The 8,833-nt window shown below is 39.0% G+C and overlaps 1 long non-coding RNA gene across 1 annotated transcript; it reads right to left on the bottom strand.

The window, feature by feature from the left end:
- Window positions 1-2,222: 2,222 nt before the first annotated feature.
- Window positions 2,223-5,378, bottom strand: LOC140016232 (uncharacterized). The gene is made up of 3 exons (XR_011822571.1): window positions 5,082-5,378; window positions 3,220-3,295; window positions 2,223-2,549 (listed from the first exon to the last, which is right to left on the bottom strand). It is a non-coding gene; the product is annotated as an uncharacterized lncRNA (long non-coding RNA).
- Window positions 5,379-8,833: the final 3,455 nt, after the last annotated feature.

The raw sequence follows: 8,833 nt of genomic DNA, 5'->3' as shown, positions 1-8,833 counted from the left end.
CTCCCATCTGGCACTTGATCGTTTTGCGGTGGACCTAGTTGGCTATTGAGTACTTCCTCTTTTTTAAAGCTCTAGGGCAATCTGAAATCCTATGCTTAGTACTACCACACCTCAGACACTTTCCTTGCTTCATCCAGCACTCGGCCTCAACGTGGTTAACCTTGCCGCAGTATCCACACTGTGCATGAGAAGTGGCGGCTTGGCCAGTTCGAGGATTTTCTTTGCATTTCTTCTCTAATTCTACATTCTGGCGTAGTAATTCAATTTTCTCTGCATATTCTTGTTTCCACCGTCCTTCCCAGTAGTCAGCTAATTTCCTTTGAAATTCTACCTCGTTTCGAAGAAGGTTCAATTCCTTACGCATTTCTTCCAAAGTTGTCATCTTACCAGTTGACTTAAGTCAAATGCTAACCTGTCAGGCAAATCAAAGGATCAAAAGTGTAGCCATGCATAATGGAATCTCGAGCCAGATTACTCTTTCATTCTTTTGTTCATAGGTCACCCCGAAATATAAATCTTAGTTATTCTCTGCCGAATATAAGTGAGTTCTTAAGTCTCCATAAAATTACTACCATTAATTCCAATTACAACCAGATACGGGGACTCTATTCCTTGATATAAAGTTTTTCGTGTCTTACTTCAATCTTCGATATTTGTCTATGAAGTTTGTTCGAAAAGAGATCAAAATCTCGCAGTCCCATTAGTGCCTTATGTATCTTTTCAAATCAATCTTACTGTTTCAAGGTTAGGTCCCCTGTGAAACCTAGATAGACGACCTCCAAGAATCATTTCATTTTCACACCTCTCCTGGTCCTTAGGTTGGCTTATTGGTCCGGAGCTTTGGTACTCAACCAATTGTTCTAGGATATCAGTCGTATGGCCAATAGTAGGAGCTATGTAGGTGTTTCCCTTTATTTCTAGGGTTTCGGTTCAATCCAGCAATCGTTCCCTAATTATCCCCTGGAGCTTGGGGTGGTCTAACCCCCTCGCCCTCGATCCCCTTTTTTACTTATTTGGCCACTCATAACTTTAACAGTCATATAAACATGGCATGAAATGAACGCCCCCAAACGAAGTTTGAAAGCGAGACTTGATCATGCTAAACAAATATGAGAATAAAAGGGAAAACGCTGAGATAATCGTAAATACGTATAACCCCAATCATGGATTTTAAAATCACAAAGTAGTAAGGTTAAACATGTCATGAGAAATGTTTAATTGCCTCAAAAGGTAGAAAACATATTGAAACAAGACACAAAATACCACGGCCTTTAAGCGAGCGTCACCCTGTCTATCTTTGGCAAACTATTAAAATAGTTTAAATCACTAAATTAGTGATTGGCAGTACCCAAAAGTCTTCACTACCTCCATAGGATCAGTTTCATTTCCAGCACTAGGAGTTTTAGATCTCATGTCCCTTATCGAATATCTTGTCATTCCCCACTCATGCAACCAAGGTAACACACCTAGCCACCGACTCATCCATTCTGTCTTTAATTTCGGACACTAACCTAACAAGTCGGTTCTTAGCTTTTGAAGTTTCTCACCAGGAGCCTTTGTCTCCCTCGCTCCTGAAGTACTTCAACTTCAATTTCAGGAATTCTAGTAGTCTAGGCATCCGCAATTGTCCTCAGTTCTCGATCATCCCTTCGAATCACTCCAGTTTCTTCGGATAGCCACTTCAAATAATCGACCACTATTAACACCCCACTATTTGGGCTCAGCAAGTCCTTTGAAATTCACATGAAGTCCTAGTCCAGTAAATCGGACCATTTCTCCAATGCTCTTTTAGTTCACTCTCTCGATAGTGGACCACCGGAAGGCGCCCCCGAGACAATTTAATATCACCATTACCTTCTGTAGTTTACACTTAAGAGTAAAAGCTTAGGTAGGTCCAGATACACGAAATAAACAAGATTTGATCACTTCATACTATCCCACATGTATCACACCATATCAAGACTCCTTGTCATCCACCAATTCGAACCCAGGTTCAAATTTTCATTTTCACAAGCAGTCACTTAACTTTCAATCAAATTCCACAGTCCGGCATCCTAAACATTTAAGCCTAGGATACACTACAGAGATCTAAAGCCTAAGCTCTGATACCAACTGTGACGCCCCCACTTCTCCCTAAGGCGCACCAAAGGGTATCCGCGGAACGCCTGCCTAGCTCTCGCTAGGACTCAAGCAATAACGTTCAACCTTAAAGCGATACTAGATACCAAAATCAAATTAATACGAATACATATAGTGCGGAAACGTTCATGCTTAACAATATCCATCCATTACCCAACCTGTCAGCATATGGCTCTGATGCCAACTGTGACAGTTTTCATGGTCACATCACAAGGTACCTATCCGCTTGCCACCCGCACGTCGTGCGTTCATAATACAACTTAAATTTCAAAATATACATCACAGATATCCGAATGATACATTAAACTTCCAAAGTACAATCATAAAGGGGTCAAGCCAAAATACACCTGAAACCCTAAAACAAAATATATCCAAAAGGAGATTTCTCCGCGTTAACTCCATTTCCAGTCCTGTTAAGGAAAACAAGTCTACAGGGTGAGCAAAACGCTCGTGAGGCCAAGGACACACATGCAAGCACATTGTTCAAATAGCAATCTCAACTTTATCAAATAAAACCGTGATATTTCAATAAAGTACCATTTGAGCAGGAAAAATAATCAGAAACAATTCAAGGATATAGTAGCTCTCAGGAGCTAAGTTCCACTCGCTCTGCCGATGTCATTCGTATACTTTCCCGCATTGACCCTCCTGTCAACCGGGTCGGTATTTCCATTTCCGTAGATCACCACTTACTTCCCTCCGTCCACCGTACACCCCAAGGGCCCACAAGTCTATTATAAGGCGATACTTTACGAGTATGCCAAGCAGGACCTCTTATTAGGTCGAGCTTATAATCTCATGGCTCGCCCAAGTTCCCGACCAAGCCCATTGCCGGCTCGAGTTCAAGGTCGGCCTATGAGTTTGGGCGTCCCCCATTCATTTGGAAGTCGAGGAGGTTCACTCCAACGACATATGTAACCATTACATAGCATTGCATTTCATTCATTCATTCAATACATTTCATTCATTCATTGGAAATCAGAACGGATGCGATAAAGTACACACCCGCCCTTATTTTTAAAATCTCTAATAATTACCACAATTAAGCAAGTATCAAAGATTCACACACTTGACACTCACCGAGCAATTTAATAAAGATTATTCGCTGGAGTTCAAGTGTCCATGGTGAAATCCTCTTGAAGGTCTCCTTGTGTGCCTGGCAGTTAATGGTGGATAATTACTCAAGTATCTCAATTATCAAGTAAGATTGTACATTAGTACGATCTAAGGAATATTTCACAAAAATGAACCTCAATTACTCGTAAATCGAGGTTCAACTTGCGTTTTATGAAGTATAATATTAGTTGAGTTTTTATCATGAAAATCGTGGGCAAAACGTTTAGATAATATCAAAAGTGTAAAGAGTTCTTGAAAACTCTATTTCTTTGAAATTGGAAAATTTTCAGCTTTATCATGAATCTTTGAAAAATCGTAACTCACTCGGTACAAGTCAAAAATTGGAAAACTTTATACCGTTGGAAATCTCTTAGAAAGTACTATAAGTTCCTAGAAGACACTTTTCCATGAATCGAAGTGGAAAGTGCTAAAAATGAGCTTGAAGGTGCAGGGTTGGTTCACAAGGCAGAATGAGGTTGGATTTTGGCCAACTTTGAAAATTCGGCACGATTCGTATGTTGCAAACCGGCCTCTGAATTTTGCAGCTCAATTAGTGTTGCAAGTGAAGTTTATAACAAAACAAGCGGATCAAGAATCGGAGTTTCGAGCACCGAGATACGGTAGCCCGAAGTTGAGCAAATTCAAGACTGGATGAGAATTTTCCAGATTTGAACCTCTAACTTTAGTAATTCAATTGGGTATCGAAACGAACTTGAATCGGCACCAAAATTGGCAGTATTTCAATACTATGTGGAAGGTATCTCTCTATCGAATTTTGGGGAAAAATACCTTCGGCAAGGTCGTTAATTAGCCAACCAAAGTTCAAGAAAAATCCTAAGGCAATCTGCCTTTGACTTTCATTTTCCAAATTTCCAATCGTTTAACCAAGAAAGTTATCCAACCATGGTTCATTTGTGAAATAAGGGTCTAAGATACATCCATGATACCTTTGGTAAGTGTTTAATATCAAAAACATCAACTAACAAGTTCACTCCAAGATTTTGTTCCAAACCAGTCCAAAGATTAGGGTTTTCCAAAACAGAGCAGTCCACTTGTTTCAGTCACAACTCAGTCAATATAGATCGAAATCGAGCATGGCTTACGCCGTTGGAAAATACATTCATAGAGTTAAAATATCACAGAAGAAATCGTTTCCAAATTCGGCACCCATCTGATTCAAATTCGGGCATCAAGTTGCTGCCTGAACACTTCATTCCAGATGAACAGAGTAACAGGACAGCGAACTTAAAACATTTGGTTCGGCTCGCTCACAAAGAATCAGAACGTGCATTATATACCAAATTAAATCTAGGAATGTCTAGTTTCAAACGCCACCGACGGCACATGATTTCGACATCCGAGGACAGAGTTATAGCCAAAATACTACTGCTGGTCAGAGCATACGCGAATCAGTTTTCCAGATTTGCTGGTTTCGAACAAAAATTCATTTGCCCATTCAAACCTCATTATTTTTCAATGAAATTTTTCACACATCTAATACATCCTACAAACATCCAATTCAAGCAATTAAACCATTAAAAATTGGCCTGGAAATGGCCGAACATGGCAGGGGCAAAATCGGAAATTTTAGCTTCTTACACCCAATGAAGTTCCTACTAATTACCCACCACTAATGCATCATTATAATCACTAAACCAACAATATAATCACCATTACTTATCACATCAGCAACAACAACCCAAGTGTGGGAATTCCAAGAGCCCACAATCACATTTTTACACCATAATCAAGTAACTAAGTGCATGCATGAGCTTAATCTTGCCATATAATCTCCAAAAGATAAGAATCCAAGGGTTGATCATTACCTACTCCTTTGGTTTGCAAGGTCAGAATTTTCGGCCCTCTTGAAGCTCCAAGAAACCGTGAAAGCTCCCCTCCTCCTTAGCTAGATATAATCTCCAAGAGGTTTGCTAAGTGGTCTCCAAGTTTGGTGTGATTTGGAGGTGATTTGGGGTGGTTTTGGGGAAGATTAGTGTGCAGAATTTTTTTGAACAAGGAGTTAGAGAGAGAGGGTGTCTTGGCCGGCCATGAGGAGAGAGAAGAGAGAGTGTGTTTGATCCAAGTTAGCTTCCAAGAGAAGGTGCAATGTGTGGTGCAAAATCACCCAAAAGTCAACTCTCATTAGGGGCCGTTTGGTACGATTACGGCTCGATTTTTCGCGCGTTTGGTTCACTAGTGCACTAAACCTCAAAGGCATATATATTCATGTAAATATTATTCACTCTTAATTGTCCAGGAATAAGGGTCTAAAGTCCCTCAAATGAAGCCGCGCGTGTGAAAACGCGTATCGTCAAATTTAACGCTATAACGCGAAACTTTCGAAAAATTCTTATAACGATTGTACTACTAACTATCACTTGAATATTTATTCATAAGATTACCTATTTTAGGACCATAGTACAAGTCTCCAATATTCCAAGCTTATTGTGCTACTACGCGGATAAAAACTCCAAGTACTATTCACTATTTTTACTAAACGCGCTCTAGGAAATTAATTTTCGAAACGAATCCTTTTAAAAATATAACGAAGTTATATTACCATGTATTTAGGTCTAATAAGACTAGAAAATATTCCTCGTGGCAAAAATCCAATTAAATCATTTATTAAGCCATAAATTAGGTTTAAATAAAATAATAGTTTTTACGAGTCCTCACATGAGTCGAGTATTAACTCCTCAAATCTCCAATAAATTTGTATCCATACGTCTTTTGGAAAACTATCCACGCGTGAGTAGTATATGCTCACCTAGAACTTATTCACCTTTAATTCTCGATTAACTTTTCTTAATCTGCTATTGTCCGTTCTTAATTTCCCCAGGATAATCGTACTCTCGAATATAATATCACCTCGAAACACTCGTGTTCACTATCTCGCACTTAAACAATCCTTCCGAAAATTGAAATTGTTAACGGGACATTTTAAAAACACAATGAAGACATTATTCCATACGAATGGATTTAAAATGGTCGTAATAAATTATTTGGGGAAAACAGGTGGATAAATACTTAATGAAACCATTAATATTCGAAAAAAAATAAGAAATTTTTCGGGTCTTCACAGAATCACATCCACATTACTATGTATAAGTCGGATATACATTCACATAGCAAAATGCGAATATAATTTCATTTGAAAGAGAACGAGTGCAGTAAAGTACACACTCATCACAAAATTTTAAATTCACATAACGGATAAGAAACAATTAACCACTTAGCAACAATTTCATGCACTTGAAACTCACCAATCAAAATATGGGAGTAAGTGCATAAACGAGCCTTTAGGTGTTCCCCTCAAGATCCTCTTGAAGGTCTCCTTGAGCACCTGAGCAAATAGTAATTGTTTATTACACACTATCACTTAAAACCCCTAATTATCGAGGAAGATTGCACACTTGTACAATCTAAGAAAATTTCACGAAAATGAGCCTTAATTACTCGTAAATCGAGGCTCAAAAATGGGGTTTTAAAACACAAGCAAAATCTGATTTTCATCTTTGAAATCAAGTGCAAAACGGTTTAGTAATATCGAAGGAAAATAGAGAGTTCGTAAGCCTCAATTTCCTTTAAGTTAAGAAATTTCAGATTTGTCACCCATACTTTGAAAAATCGTATCTCATTCTCTACAAGTCCAAAATTGGAAAACTTGGTTCCGTTGGAAAGCACGTCCAAAGTACTAAAAGTTTCTAGAAGACACCTTTCCATGATTCTAATTGGAAGATATTAAAAAATTAGCCTAAAGTTGCTGTCTTGAAAGTCAAGGCAGATTTGGGTTGAATTTCGGCAAAGTTTGGAAATTCGGCAAAATTCACACAACGCGAATTAGCCTCTAAAATTTGGAACTCAATTATAATTACAATTAAAGTTAAAAAAAAACAAACAGAACAAGAATTGGAGTTCTGAGCACCAAGATATAGTAGCTCAAAGTTGCTGAAAATTTGAGACAATTAGGCAATTTCCAGGTTTAAAGTACCAAATTTAGGATTTTGTTCAAGTATCAAAATGGGCTCAGAATGGGACCAAAATTAGCAGTATTACACTATCATATAAGGGCTATTTCTATGTAAAATTCCATAGAAAATTATGCATGGGAAGTCACAAAACTACTAAAGGCCCAAGAATTTCCAAGGCAAATCTGCCTTGGACTTCCGTTTTTCCGTTTTCAAGCATTTGGCCAAGGAAATTTCCTCAAACATGGTTTATTGGTGTAGACAAGGTCTAATAAACATCCAAGATGTGTTTTTTAGGTGATTAACACCAAAAATTTCGAAACAACAAGTCCCAATAAAGATTAAAGCTTTGAACTAGCCAAAAGAGGGTTTGAATTCACCGAGTCAGTTTGGGATTTCGGCCACAACTTACTCAATTCAACTCGGAATTGAGCGTGATTAGTGGAGTTGAAAACTAGATTTATAAGACTACCATTTCTTAGAAGAAATTATTTACAAAATCTGTCCACAACTAGCTCACATTTGAGCATCAATTCACTGCTCAAAACAGAGCTCCCAGTGTAGACGTGAAACAGGACAGTCATGTTTAAATGATTGGTATGGAATATTCAGGTGGAATCATGTGACGACCCCACTTCTCCCAAGGGCGAACCCAAGGGTATCGGCGGGCCGCCTGCCTAGCTCGCGCCAGGACTCAAAACTTAAAGTAATAAAACGAGATAGATCGAAAGAGCACTATATACAATATATACAATCCCAAAAGTTATAATTACATCTTCAAAAGTCTCGAGTCAAACCACTCTAATACACTATAACCACAACCAGCAGAAGATAGACCCTAAGAAGGGTTCTTATACAAACCACCAAGACAAAAACAAACATTCTAACTGTTCAACTATAACAGGCCAATCTAACTATACTAGTGTACGAGCCAAAAGTCCCCGCGTCGGCCCCTGCTAAGGAAAACAAAAGGAAAGGGGTAAGCTATATGCTTAGTAAGTAAACAGGGGCGAAAGCATAAATTTCACGTAACAGTTACACAGTAAGAGTAAAGCAAAAGCAGAAAAGTAACATCACATAATAAGGATACAGGTGGCTCCAAAGCCAATTCATATGCCATACGTGATCTCCTGCCGACACTCCGTCGACCACACTCAATGGTCCGTAGAACTTCACTTGTACACCCACCGACACCTTATCACCCTCACTGGCCAGTCACCTCACAAACTTGCCCGGGCGAACGAAATCACAAACTTGAGCTTGAGTCACAAGCTCGGGTCACAAACTTGGTTACCTTCTCGGTGAACCGGATTCACAAAATTGGTTCATAACATGAACCTACAAACTTGGTGACCTCAGACTAAGTTGGACTGACTTCGACCAAGCCCTAACCGGCTCGAATAGTCCAAACAGGTCTTAGATCGGGCCCACGAACTCACAAACTTTGCAAACTTCACAAACTTTACTCGAAAGTCGCCCCGAGCCACAAGCTCAAGGGTTTTGGTTCCAAAAGGTTCATATACATATGCCAAGTACAATTATACATTCAAATTAGGGTTTAGGTCGAGTGAGATAAAGTACACCCTCGCCTAAATACCCTTTTCACATAT

Source organism: Coffea arabica, chromosome 10c, assembly GCF_036785885.1.
Source record: "Coffea arabica cultivar ET-39 chromosome 10c, Coffea Arabica ET-39 HiFi, whole genome shotgun sequence".
Classification (NCBI taxonomy): domain Eukaryota; kingdom Viridiplantae; phylum Streptophyta; class Magnoliopsida; order Gentianales; family Rubiaceae; genus Coffea; species Coffea arabica.
Note: the sequence above shows the minus strand (reverse complement) of the source record. Positions and strands in the feature narration are given on the sequence as shown.